The following is a 10,927-nucleotide window of genomic DNA, read 5'->3' as shown; positions in this document are numbered from 1 at the left end:
GGTTTTATTATCTTGTATTTTTTTCTGACGTCAGAGAATTTTTCAATAGCTAAGTTTGTGCCAAAGAAAACAGAACGTGATATGGAAACACCCTAAGTGCCCAATTTTGGGTGAATGGATAAAGGTGATGTAGGACACGCGCTGCCCACACGTGTAACATATGTGTGCACCTGCACACACACACACACACACACAGTAATACTAAGCCATAAAAAAGATGAAATCCTGCAACAACATGGGTGAAACCTGAAGGTATTATGATAAGTGGAGAAAGACAAATACCTTAAGATTTCACTCATCTGTGCAATAGGAAAGAACAAAAGCAAAAACAAAAAACAGAAAAAATGAACAAACTAAACAGAAGCAAATAGATACAGAAAATGGAGTAGTAGTTACCATAGAAGAAGGGTCGTAGAGGGGATGGGCAGAAAGGGGAAAGAGGATTAATCGTAAGGTGATGAAATCCTTTGGTGGTAAATTCCTTGTAATGTATAGAGAAGTCAAAATATAGTATGGTACACATAAAGGATGTGTACCTGATGCTGGGAAGGATTGGGGGCAGGAGGAGAAGGGGACAACAGAAGATGAGATGGTTGGATGGCATCACCGACTCGATGGACATGATTTTGAGCAAGCTCTGGGAGTTGGTGATGGATGGGGAAACCTGGCATGCTTGCAGTCCATGGGGTCGCAAAGAGTTGAACATGACTGAGCAACTGAACTGACTGACGGACACACAGAGAATTCTAGGGAGAAAACAAAACATGGCAACAGTAAACCAGTTGCTGATGCTACTGAGACAAAGAACTAGGGAGAAAAAGTGTAGCACAGACCCCAGCATGTTGCAGACCGTGTTGCAGCATAGCTCCTGTCTGTGAATAGCTGGAGAAGCCCTGCTGCACCCAGAGACCCTGAGCTGCTCACTCAAATCCAGCCCGTCTGTCATAAGCCTGATGTGGGGTGAACACAAGCATCTCTGGGAGCATCCTGCTTCTGCTTTACAATATCTTCAGTGCAGTGTCTGCTGGTCCTGTGGGAACCTTCTAAAGAATCTAAAGGCAAGGAGAGTTTGATACTGACACTGGCATTACTAAAAGCCTTCTCTGCAAGGTGGCTTTCTGGCTAGAGGACTAGATTATGTTTCACACTTGAAACTTCTTTCAAACTCTATTCACTTATTTATCTTTGGCTGTGCTTGGGCTTTGTTGCCGCGCAGGGTTTTCTCTAGTTTCGGCGAGCAAGGGCTACTCTCCAGTATGGTGCTTGTTCTCATTGCAGCGGCTTCTCCTGTTGTGGAGTACGGGCCCTAGGGCACGCGCACTTCCGTAGTTGTGGCACGTGGGTGCAGTAGTTGTGGCTCTTGGGCTCTGGAGCACAGGCTCAGTAGGTGGTACACAAGCTTAGTTGTCATTTGATACGTGAGATCTTCCTGGATCAGGGATCAAACCCATGTCTCCTGCGTTGGCAGGTGGATTCTTTACCACTGAGCCACCAGAGGAGCCCTCAGCCTTGAAACTTAAAGGACCGGATGAAGAATAAAGCTCCGGACGTGCAGATGTCTTGTGGGAGCTCTGAAACCACACAGGTCACTCCGGCTGGGACAGATCATGGAGTTGGAGAGGTGTGCTAGATGTGGGCTGGGCCAGAACACAAAGCTGGAGCCACTGATGGAGCAGTGAGAGAATGGGAGACGGGGTTCTGGCAGTGAGAGGGGAACAATGTCCCAGGCTGGGGTTCTGGACACAGTGAGCATGGCTCTGTCTTGCCAGGGTCAGTGGCAGGTTGACAACAGCATGACCAGGAAGAACTAGAGCTCAGATCATGACCTCTAATACATGCTAAGGTGAAGGCTGAAGGGGCAACATCCCAGTGCCAATCAAGGACCCATAACACCTCTGGGGCAGATCCGAAGGCAAGTCCTCGAGGCCCAGCTTCAGACCAGCAAGTTCTCTGGCAGGCCCACCAGTGGACCCCTCTCCACTGTCACCTACCCCCAGGTACAGCATCAGGTCCACTGGAGTGTTCTGAGCCCCTCCTGAGAGTATAGCCCAGAGCAGGCTGGGAAGCTTTGAACCAACTCAGTTGTTTCCAAGCCCCTGGATGCCCCCAGCTGGGGAAGCCTCTTTTTCATCATGTGGTGTTGCCACTACATAACTAGGCTCTCCCCTCCCCTTGTTGCAAATGCCCTGGGGTGAGGCTAGGCATGGTGCAGTCATCCTGGGACTTGGGCTTTTAATAGGCGGCTTAAGTGTGTGGGTAATTCCAGTCCCAGCCTGAGCAGCTTCTCACCTCCTTATGACCTTTGCTGGGGCTTCCCCCTGCACCACCTCACCCTTTGTTGATTCTGACTTCTGCTGCTGCTGCTAAGTTGCTTCAGTCAGATCCGACTCTGTGCGACCCCATAGACGGCAGCCCACCAGGCTACCCCGTCCCTGGGATTCTCCAGGCAAGAACACTGGAGTGGGTTGCCATTTCCTTCTCCAGTGCATGAAAGTGAAAAGTGAAAATGAAGTCGCTCAGTCGTGTCTGACCCTTAGCAACCCCATGCACTGCAGCCCACCAGGCTCCTCTGTCCATGGGATTTTCCAGGCAAGAGTCCTGGAGTGGGGTGCCATTGCCTTCTCCGGTTGATTCTGACTGCCTGAAGTTAAAGACCTGCTAGATGGTGAACCCATCAAAGACACCCAAGAGGCTGATTTTACACAATTTAATTAATTGAGTTTGCTTGGACTCTAAGTAGGCTTTTTCAGTTTGGTCTGGAGACTGACTTCTTCTGCTGGTCCAGATCCTAGAGCCTTAGGGACTTCCTTGGGATCCAGTGGTTAAGACATCACCTTCCCATGCACGGGGTGAGGATTCAATCCCTGGTTGAGGAGCTAAAAATTTTTTTAAGAAAAAAGTTCCTAGAGCCTGTCAGAATGTTTCAGAATTTTTTAGAACTGTAGATGTGTGTGCTAAGTTGCTTCAATTGTGTCCGACTCTTTGTGACCCCATGAACTGGGGCCCTAGCCTACCAGTCTCCTCTGCTCATGGGATTTCCCAGGCAAGTATACTGGAGTAGGTTGCCCTGCCCTCCTCGAGAGGACCTTCCTGACCCAGGGATCGAATCTGAGCATATTATGTCTCCAGCATTGGCAGGTGGGTTCCTTAGCACTAGCGCCACCTGGGAAGCCGGATAGGACTGTAGGAGCCGAGGGATTTTGAAGGCAGAAGTTAAACTCAAAGACATTGATTGCCCTGTCTTCCTGCACTTGGGTCCTGCCTTCTGTCTTCAAACCGGAAGTTTCCCATCTCCTGTACTTTGTACCTATCCTCACAGTTGGGTGTTCAACTGAAAACATCTGAAAAGCAAAGAATAAATCTTTATGTGTTTTTTTTTTTTTTTTCCTTCACTATCTTAGGTTTTAATCTAGTCTCTGGGCAGCTGGGCTCTGCAGGTGACACTCCTGGCACAAATCAGTGGGGAGGGGCTGGATGGTTCTGGATGCCTCAGGAAATTATATGGAACCTAGGAAAATGGTACAGATGATCCTACTTGCAGGGCAAGAATAGAGAGGCAGATGCAGGGAATAGATGCGTGGACACAGGGTGGGCCAGGGGGGTGGAAATAAGCCAGGAGATTGTGATTGGTGTGTGTGCACTGCCATGTGTAAAGCACACAGCTAGTGGGAACCTGCTGGACAGCACAGGGAGCCCAGCTCTGTGCTGACCTGGAGAGATGGGATGGAGCGGGGTGGGAGGGAGATCCAAGAGGGAGGGGCCTATGTACACATAACAGCTGACTCACTTCATTGCACAGCAGAGGCTGGTGAAACGTGGTAGAGCAACTATACTCCAACTGAAAAAAAAAGTTCTTGCATCATTACTTTTAAAGCAAAGGAAAGACAGTTTATTAGTAACTTGGGCCTGTCAGGAGTGCCTGGAAGAATGAGGCTTATCGGGGATGAAGACTGTCCTGAAAACCATGGTGGGTTTGAGCAGAGCCCACTCCATTATTTGCTTGGCGGTATGCAGCCAGGAGCTCTAACTTACAAGATGCCCTTGGGGTGGGAATACAGCCTTGAGCTATGGAAGAGCTTTTCTCTCTCTCTCTCTCTCTCTCACTTTCTCTCTCTCCAGTGTCAGAATCAAGGAACAAAGGCTGGTCTGAAAACGTGTAACTGCTTAGGAATTCCTTGCTTGGGAATTTTTGACATTTTCTTACAGGCTCCACCTCTTCTCTTATTCTCTCTTCCCTGCTTCATTTCTTGTCTCCTGAGTGAAGAAATATTTCGCCATTCTGATTGCACTTCAGAATCATCCAGTGAGATCTGAAAAAATGCTGAGGCTTGGGCCCACCCCTGGGGGTTTTGATTCGATCCATAGGGGCTAGGGCCAAGGCAGCTGCCTTTTCTGTTTTTATAGGCATTTGTAGGATAAAGAAGTGAGAGGAGTGGGTGGGGGAGTGGAGTGAGGGTGATGGTCTGAGGCTTGGGGAGTGTGGGGAAAGGTGATTGGAGACTGGAGATACAAGATTGTCACTCTGTGCAGGTTCAACTAAGCTACATGCTTCTTCATGGGACACATGTTCAAAAGACGGTGGCCTTAGCATGTTCTGAGAGTGGAGTTTTTGGCCCTGTGACATCAAGAGGTCATGACATTTACACATGACCATTTGGAGGGTGGGCGGTCCCAACCAGTCTTAACTGGCTTGAGCTGGGCAACAGCTAACTCCAAGTTCCTGAAAAACAACTTAGGCAAACAATAATACATAATGCTTGGAAGACAAACAAGTTTTTGTAAAAACAATTGAAGTGAGCTTAGTCAGTGAAGCCGGGTTACAGTTATTATTTATTAAGCAAGTTATAATTTAATGGGTCTAACTGATGACTAGCCTTGGTTTCACAATGTATTGTTTGATACATTTATATATTGCAAAATGATTACCACCATAGCAATAACTAAAACCTCCATCCGGCCACATAATCACTACTGTTTTTGTGTGTTGAGAACATTTAAGATTTACTCTCTTGGTAACAGTCATCTATATAACACAGAATAGTTAGCGATAAGAGCCATGTTGTATGTTAGATTCCCAGAATTTATTAACCTTATAACTAGAAATTTATACAATTTGATCAATATCTCCCCATAGCATGCCCCCCGCCCCTGCCCCCTACCTCCTCAGCCCCTGGTAACCATCATTCTACTGTCTGTTTTTTGAATTCACCTATTTTGATTCCACATGTAAGTGAAATCATGCAGTATTATCTTTGTCTATCTGACATTTCACTTTGCATAATGCCCTTAAGTTTCATTCAAGTTGTTACAGATGGCAGAGTTTCCTTCTTTCTCATGACTAAATGGTATTCCGGTGTATGTGTGTGTGTGTGTGTGTGTGTGTGTGTGTGTGCACGTGTGTGTATGTGTGTATGTGCATGTGTGTGTGTGCGCGTGTGTGTGCGCATATGCGTGTGTGTGTGCGTGTGTGTGTGTGTGTGTGTGTGTGTATCTCACAGTTTCTTTTCTCATTTCTTCTCTGTCTTCTCTTTGTTTCTTTTCTCAAGTGATTCTAATGGGTGGCCAAATTCTGAAATTACAGTAAAATCAGAGGAGTAGAAAGCAGCAATGGCTTTGGCCCTGTGGGCATCTGGCCTGCCAGCTCTCCCCACCTGGCAGCCCTGGGGTGTCCTGGCTGGGGACAGAGACTGATGGAGGCCAGATACTGGAGTCAGAGAGGCTAGACTCAAGTTCAGGCACTGTTGCTTCTGGTGCGTGGCCTTGGAACCACTTGTCAATCTCTCTGATCTTCCCTAATCAATCTTGTGTGTATGGGATAGGATTTGTGGAAATCAATGAAGACCAACCAAATGAGGAGTGCAAAGACTCTTTATTCAGAGCTTGCTATAGCCAGGGAGTGTTTTGGCAAGATCTCGTGCTTTGGCAGAGGTTCAAGGGCAGGCAGAAGATTGAGAAAATGGGAAGGTTTCAGGTATGCCATCATTATTGGAGGCTGTTGGCCTGGTGAAGGTGTAGACACCATGTGGACCATGGCCTGCTGGCAACAGCAGTATCTCTAATGCTTGTTAAAGTGGGGACCCTTGGGTCACACTCCAGACCAACTGAATCAGAAACCTCAGTCATCCTTACACACTCTGAAGTGCCTGAGCCACAGCTTCAGTGCTCTGAGTGGGTCCCAGACTAGTCCACACTTGGGAATGAGCATCCTTAAGTCAGTATTTCTCAAATGCAGTTGATGAAAACTTTGGGAAGAGGCATGGAGACTGGAGAAGAGAGGGAGACAGGAAGCAAGGTGCTTGTTAAAAATCAGATTTTTATTCTCAGCTATAGACCTGTCCCTGGAGTGAGGGACCTGGGAGTCTGATCTGCCCAGGATCAGACAGGTTGCAGAAGCAGCATCCTGATTGCCTGTTCTCAGCAGGGTTTCAGGAGTCCCTGCACAGGCTGGCAGGGCAGCATCACTGTGCGTACAGATTGCTCATCAGGTGGGCATTTCTGAGTCAGGGACCCTTTAGGGGGCCCAGTTTGGTCCGTGTCGTCACTGGGCTTACTCAGAGGGCATTATGGTTTCTCTGTATCCTACCACCTGGTGTTCCAGTGAGGAAGGTTATAACATTTGAAGGTTTTGTTTTGCTTTAATCACAGCTGTATAATTACCTCTCTGTGGGTTGACGGTTATTATTAGCTTCACCTTGGGTTCTCCTTGAGAATTTTTACATCCAGAAAGTGATCCAGCACCTCTGTGGGCTGTTGTCAGAAGCTGTTAACTGAACCAAAGCTTTAACATATCACCAGGTTTTGTAAACATAGCCAATCCTTTCCCCTTCCAAAGGAGGGGGAAAAAAAAAAAGCCAGATAAATAATTTTCATGAAGGCAATTTGTTTCCCAGGGGCTGTATTTCCTTTTTGTCTCATCCAGCAGTTTTTTACTGCTCTGGGACACTGACAATAAAGTAGAAGAGGTGTCTCCAGAGTAAGGCTTTGCTCCTGCCAGAAGGCTTCACCTGGAAGCCCACTCTGGGGGTCATGGCAATGAGCAACAAATATTTTTTGAAAAGACTTTTTTTCCCCTTAATGCCAGGGACAGTTTTATATGTGCATGGAGGAGAGGGATGGGGAAGTGGTTGAGGTGCATAGAGGGGATTATTATTTTTTAAAATTTTCTTGGAAATTTTGAGTTTCCATCTAAGTTAGTTTAATAGGAATGGCTATCGCTATAGCTAGACTTTGGCTGGATATGAAAAATAATTTCCTTTCTGTAAAAGCTGGAGAAAACAGAGAATTTCTTCCAGAGAAGTTTGTGGTTTTCCTAGACTGTTCCCCAGAATAATCTGAACATTGTTGCAATATGTTTTAGAACCAAGGCTGGCCTGGGAATAGGGGACTTTCTTTGCAACAGGCTGACAATGTGTCTTTGGAGGAAAACATCTGACATGTCTCAGCCTCTCTTTTACTCCATTTGTAAAAGGCAGTGAAAAAATACTTTGTTCATCTTCTAGGACTTTTTCCCCCCAAAGATCTAATGAAACAATGTAGATAATTGTATTTTGAAAAAGTAGAGTGTTATACGCAAAGAAATAATTATGATGAACTCTAGTCTTATCCCAGTAAAACCTGCTATTCTGAAGACATGCCAGTCATTCCTACCAGCTGACTGACAGATCACTTACAACTCAATGTGGGAATAAATGGGATTCAGAAGCCTAATTTGCTTTTCCCCTGTTTGGTATGTTTGACATATGTAGTTGCGATTGCCAGCAAAATGTTTTAAAGTCTTTTCACTTTGAAAGACACGGAATTCTTCAAAGAAGGAAGTCAATTCTAGCGGAGTTTGACAGCTGTTTTTATCGTTCTCTAAGGATCAAAGCACAGATCTAGGAGGGGGAAATGGTCTTGAGTTCTTTTCTTAATCAGAATCTTAGCATGCAGAGACGGCAGAACTGAACACTAAAAACAAAGATGACCGAGGGATTATGACTTCAGTCCCCCCAAATGGCTCCAAAAGATGGTTTAGAAAAGGCAGGTTTGCTCACGCCTTACAGATGGCAGGATTAGCTGATTAGCATTGTTATTACTGCCTGGTAGATGAAGAAATGAGCCTGTAAAGCCAGGTCACAGGGCGAGTCAACGGAGGTGTCAGGTCTCCAGCCCAACCAGGAGTGGGACAGTCTGGCTCCCAGGGAAAGGGTCACATTCACCACGTCCTCCCTCCTTTCTCCTTCTGCTTCCTTCACTTCCAGCCCATCTGGTCGGTCTAGGGGCATTACCTCAGTCCTTAGCATTGTTGCATGCCAGTCAGATTGCTGCCTTGGGTGCTAGACTTCAAGGATGTTTGAAATTACAGCATTTGGAACCCAGATTACCAGGTTGGTCAACTTCTTCAGTCACCTGATGCAAGGCCCACAGACTATTGTAAAGTTACTTTCTGAAGTCCGTGAGTGTAATCAAGCCAGCAGCATCCAGGGTCCTCCATAAAACTGAATTAGAGTCCCGAGTGAATTAACTGTTTGCTCCTTCGCATGTGCAATGCATCTTTAATTACATTTCATAAAACTGTCTGAATGGATTGATGGAACTTTATTTAAACTTCTGGTAGTACAAGGAGGAAACCATAGTGCAGTATAACATGTTCTGTTAATATAGGCTTGAAACACATTTACTTTATGGCAGTTCAACAGACTTTGATGTGGGGCTACTTAAAAATATATTACCTTTGATAAGTTTGCTTTGGCAGATAAGAGTGGATGTTGGCAGCCTGTATACAGTCAACCAGATGATTAACTGACAAGCATGTTGACACTTACTAATTCATAGCACCAGCTCCCCTGATACATACACAAATACTGGGTTATTTTAGGAAAAAAGAATATATTTCTCAAAATCCCTTTCCTTCACCTTGTAGGGTTTATGAGGCTAGTCTTGTCAAACATAAGCTCTTCACAATGAAAGTAAAGTCTCTTTGGTCTGTGTCTGCCCTGAATTTTCTATCAGCATGGGTTATTTTAGGTTCTGGACTGGGTATATGACGCGAGGAAGGAATATAGATCATGCTTATAGTAAGGAACCACACAGACCCAAGCTATGGAAGGAAGTTATATTTCATTCTGAAGATTGTTTTTAAATTTGCAAAAAGCTACACTATTCCACTTGAATATTATATTTGCTTTTTTTACTCCATGAATCCTTTTGGCAGAACTAGAAAACTGTGGTTCTCCCTTGGTGCAGTACTGTTTGCTTCATCACTAACAAGCTGGATAAAGAGGGGGCTGAACACCTCCCTCTTTGCAGCTCTGGGGTCCCCATGGGCATGGAGGATGGCCGTCCCATCCTCCAAGAAGAAAAGGAGTTGGCCCCAAGAAGAATCTGGATATGATATGCACCCCTTAACTGAATCTCCTATGTGGGCTTGCTTTGCCTTTATACTCAATATTCCTTCTTGGTTTCTAACTATGAAGAAAAAGAACAGACTCATAAGTCTTTAACAGGTTGGGTTCATTGGCTTAATTAATTTAAAAAGACAAGACAAAACAAAAAATCTCTGCTCTCCCTTCCCCTGGAGCACAGGAAGTGGATTGGACCCAACACAGATGAGGGCTTAGGCACAGGGGGAAGGCAGGTAAGTGACCCATCTGAGAAGCTCTAGAGCTGGGCTTGCCCCACATGGCCACCAACAGTGAGTTTTTTCCAAGGCAGAGCCAAAGACACAGGTTTGAGGAAAGGCCTGGCCACAGGAAGAGTGAAACAATGGATTTTCACACAAGTGGTTCAGTGGGGGTGGATTTAATTTATTTTTACAGAGTTTAATTCAGAATGTAATTTGGGCTGAGTACAGTGGTTGGGATGAGTGAGTGGAAAGTGAGTGAAAGTTGCCCAGTTGTATCTGACTCTTGGTGACCCCATGGACTATATGGTCCATGGAATTCTCCAGGCCAGAATACTGGAGTGGGTAGCTGTTCCCTTCTCTAGGAGATCTTCCCAAACCAGGGGTTGAACCAGCATCTCCCACATTGTAGGAGGATTCTTTACCAGGATTCTGAGCCACAAGGGAAACCCATAGTTGGGATAGTAGCCCCTGAAACACATCTTTGGCTCATCTGTTCCTGGGCCAGCTTGGCACTGCTTCATCTTAGACCTTTACTGCCTCTTAGCTCTTTGGCCTCAGCAACCCCTCCCCTTTGCTGCTCTCCTGGAAGATGACTTGGGATTCTTGAAGCCTTTGGGTCCTTGGGCATCTTGATGGCTATACTAGCTCATTGCCCCTGCTGCCTGGGCCTAGAGGTTTCTGGGTCTCTCATTATATGACATATGAGAATATATGGTGGCAGCCTGGCCCTGTCCTGGCACAGCAGGTGCTCAGTGGAGGCGGGGGAGGAAAACTCATCAGCCGGTTCACTGCTAATGGCAGGAATCCTGGGTGCCCTGGATCCCTCCACTGCTGCCTGCAGGACAGACAGGAGGGGTGGGTGCTGGCTGCTATTTTACCAGCCTAGCTTTCATGGGGGTGGGGCTCTCCTCTTACAGAACCACCTGCCAGGCACCCTCATGAAGGCAGCAATGGTTCATTCCAGACCCTTCCAGGGCATTCTCTCTGATACTGAGCCTCCTCCATCACATAATATGCTGCCTGGCTCCTAGCTGCCCACTTTTCCCTCATATCACTGCAGCTGGGTATAATCAGCCCACCTCCCACCCACCCCACTCAAACCAGCCCCAAACCTCTAAGATAAGGCCCTTTGGGGGAGGGTGGCAGGGCCCGGGCTGGAAATCAGCCTCACTTTCCATTCTTTCGGATCTGGCTCCCCGTTCTCATCCTATCACTAGACTTGTCATTGCTGAGGTTATGTCCCCACGTAGAATCAGTTTCATCAGCTGGGTCCCTGTCTCATCTCCTGGCAGCTGGGGTTCTGTGTTGTTTCTTCAGACCTCC

The sequence above is a fragment of the Capra hircus genome, chromosome 11 (genome assembly GCF_001704415.2).
Source record: "Capra hircus breed San Clemente chromosome 11, ASM170441v1, whole genome shotgun sequence".
Taxonomy (NCBI): Eukaryota; Metazoa; Chordata; class Mammalia; order Artiodactyla; family Bovidae; genus Capra; species Capra hircus.
The sequence above is the reverse complement of the archived record's forward strand: the minus strand, read 5'-3'. Positions refer to the sequence as shown.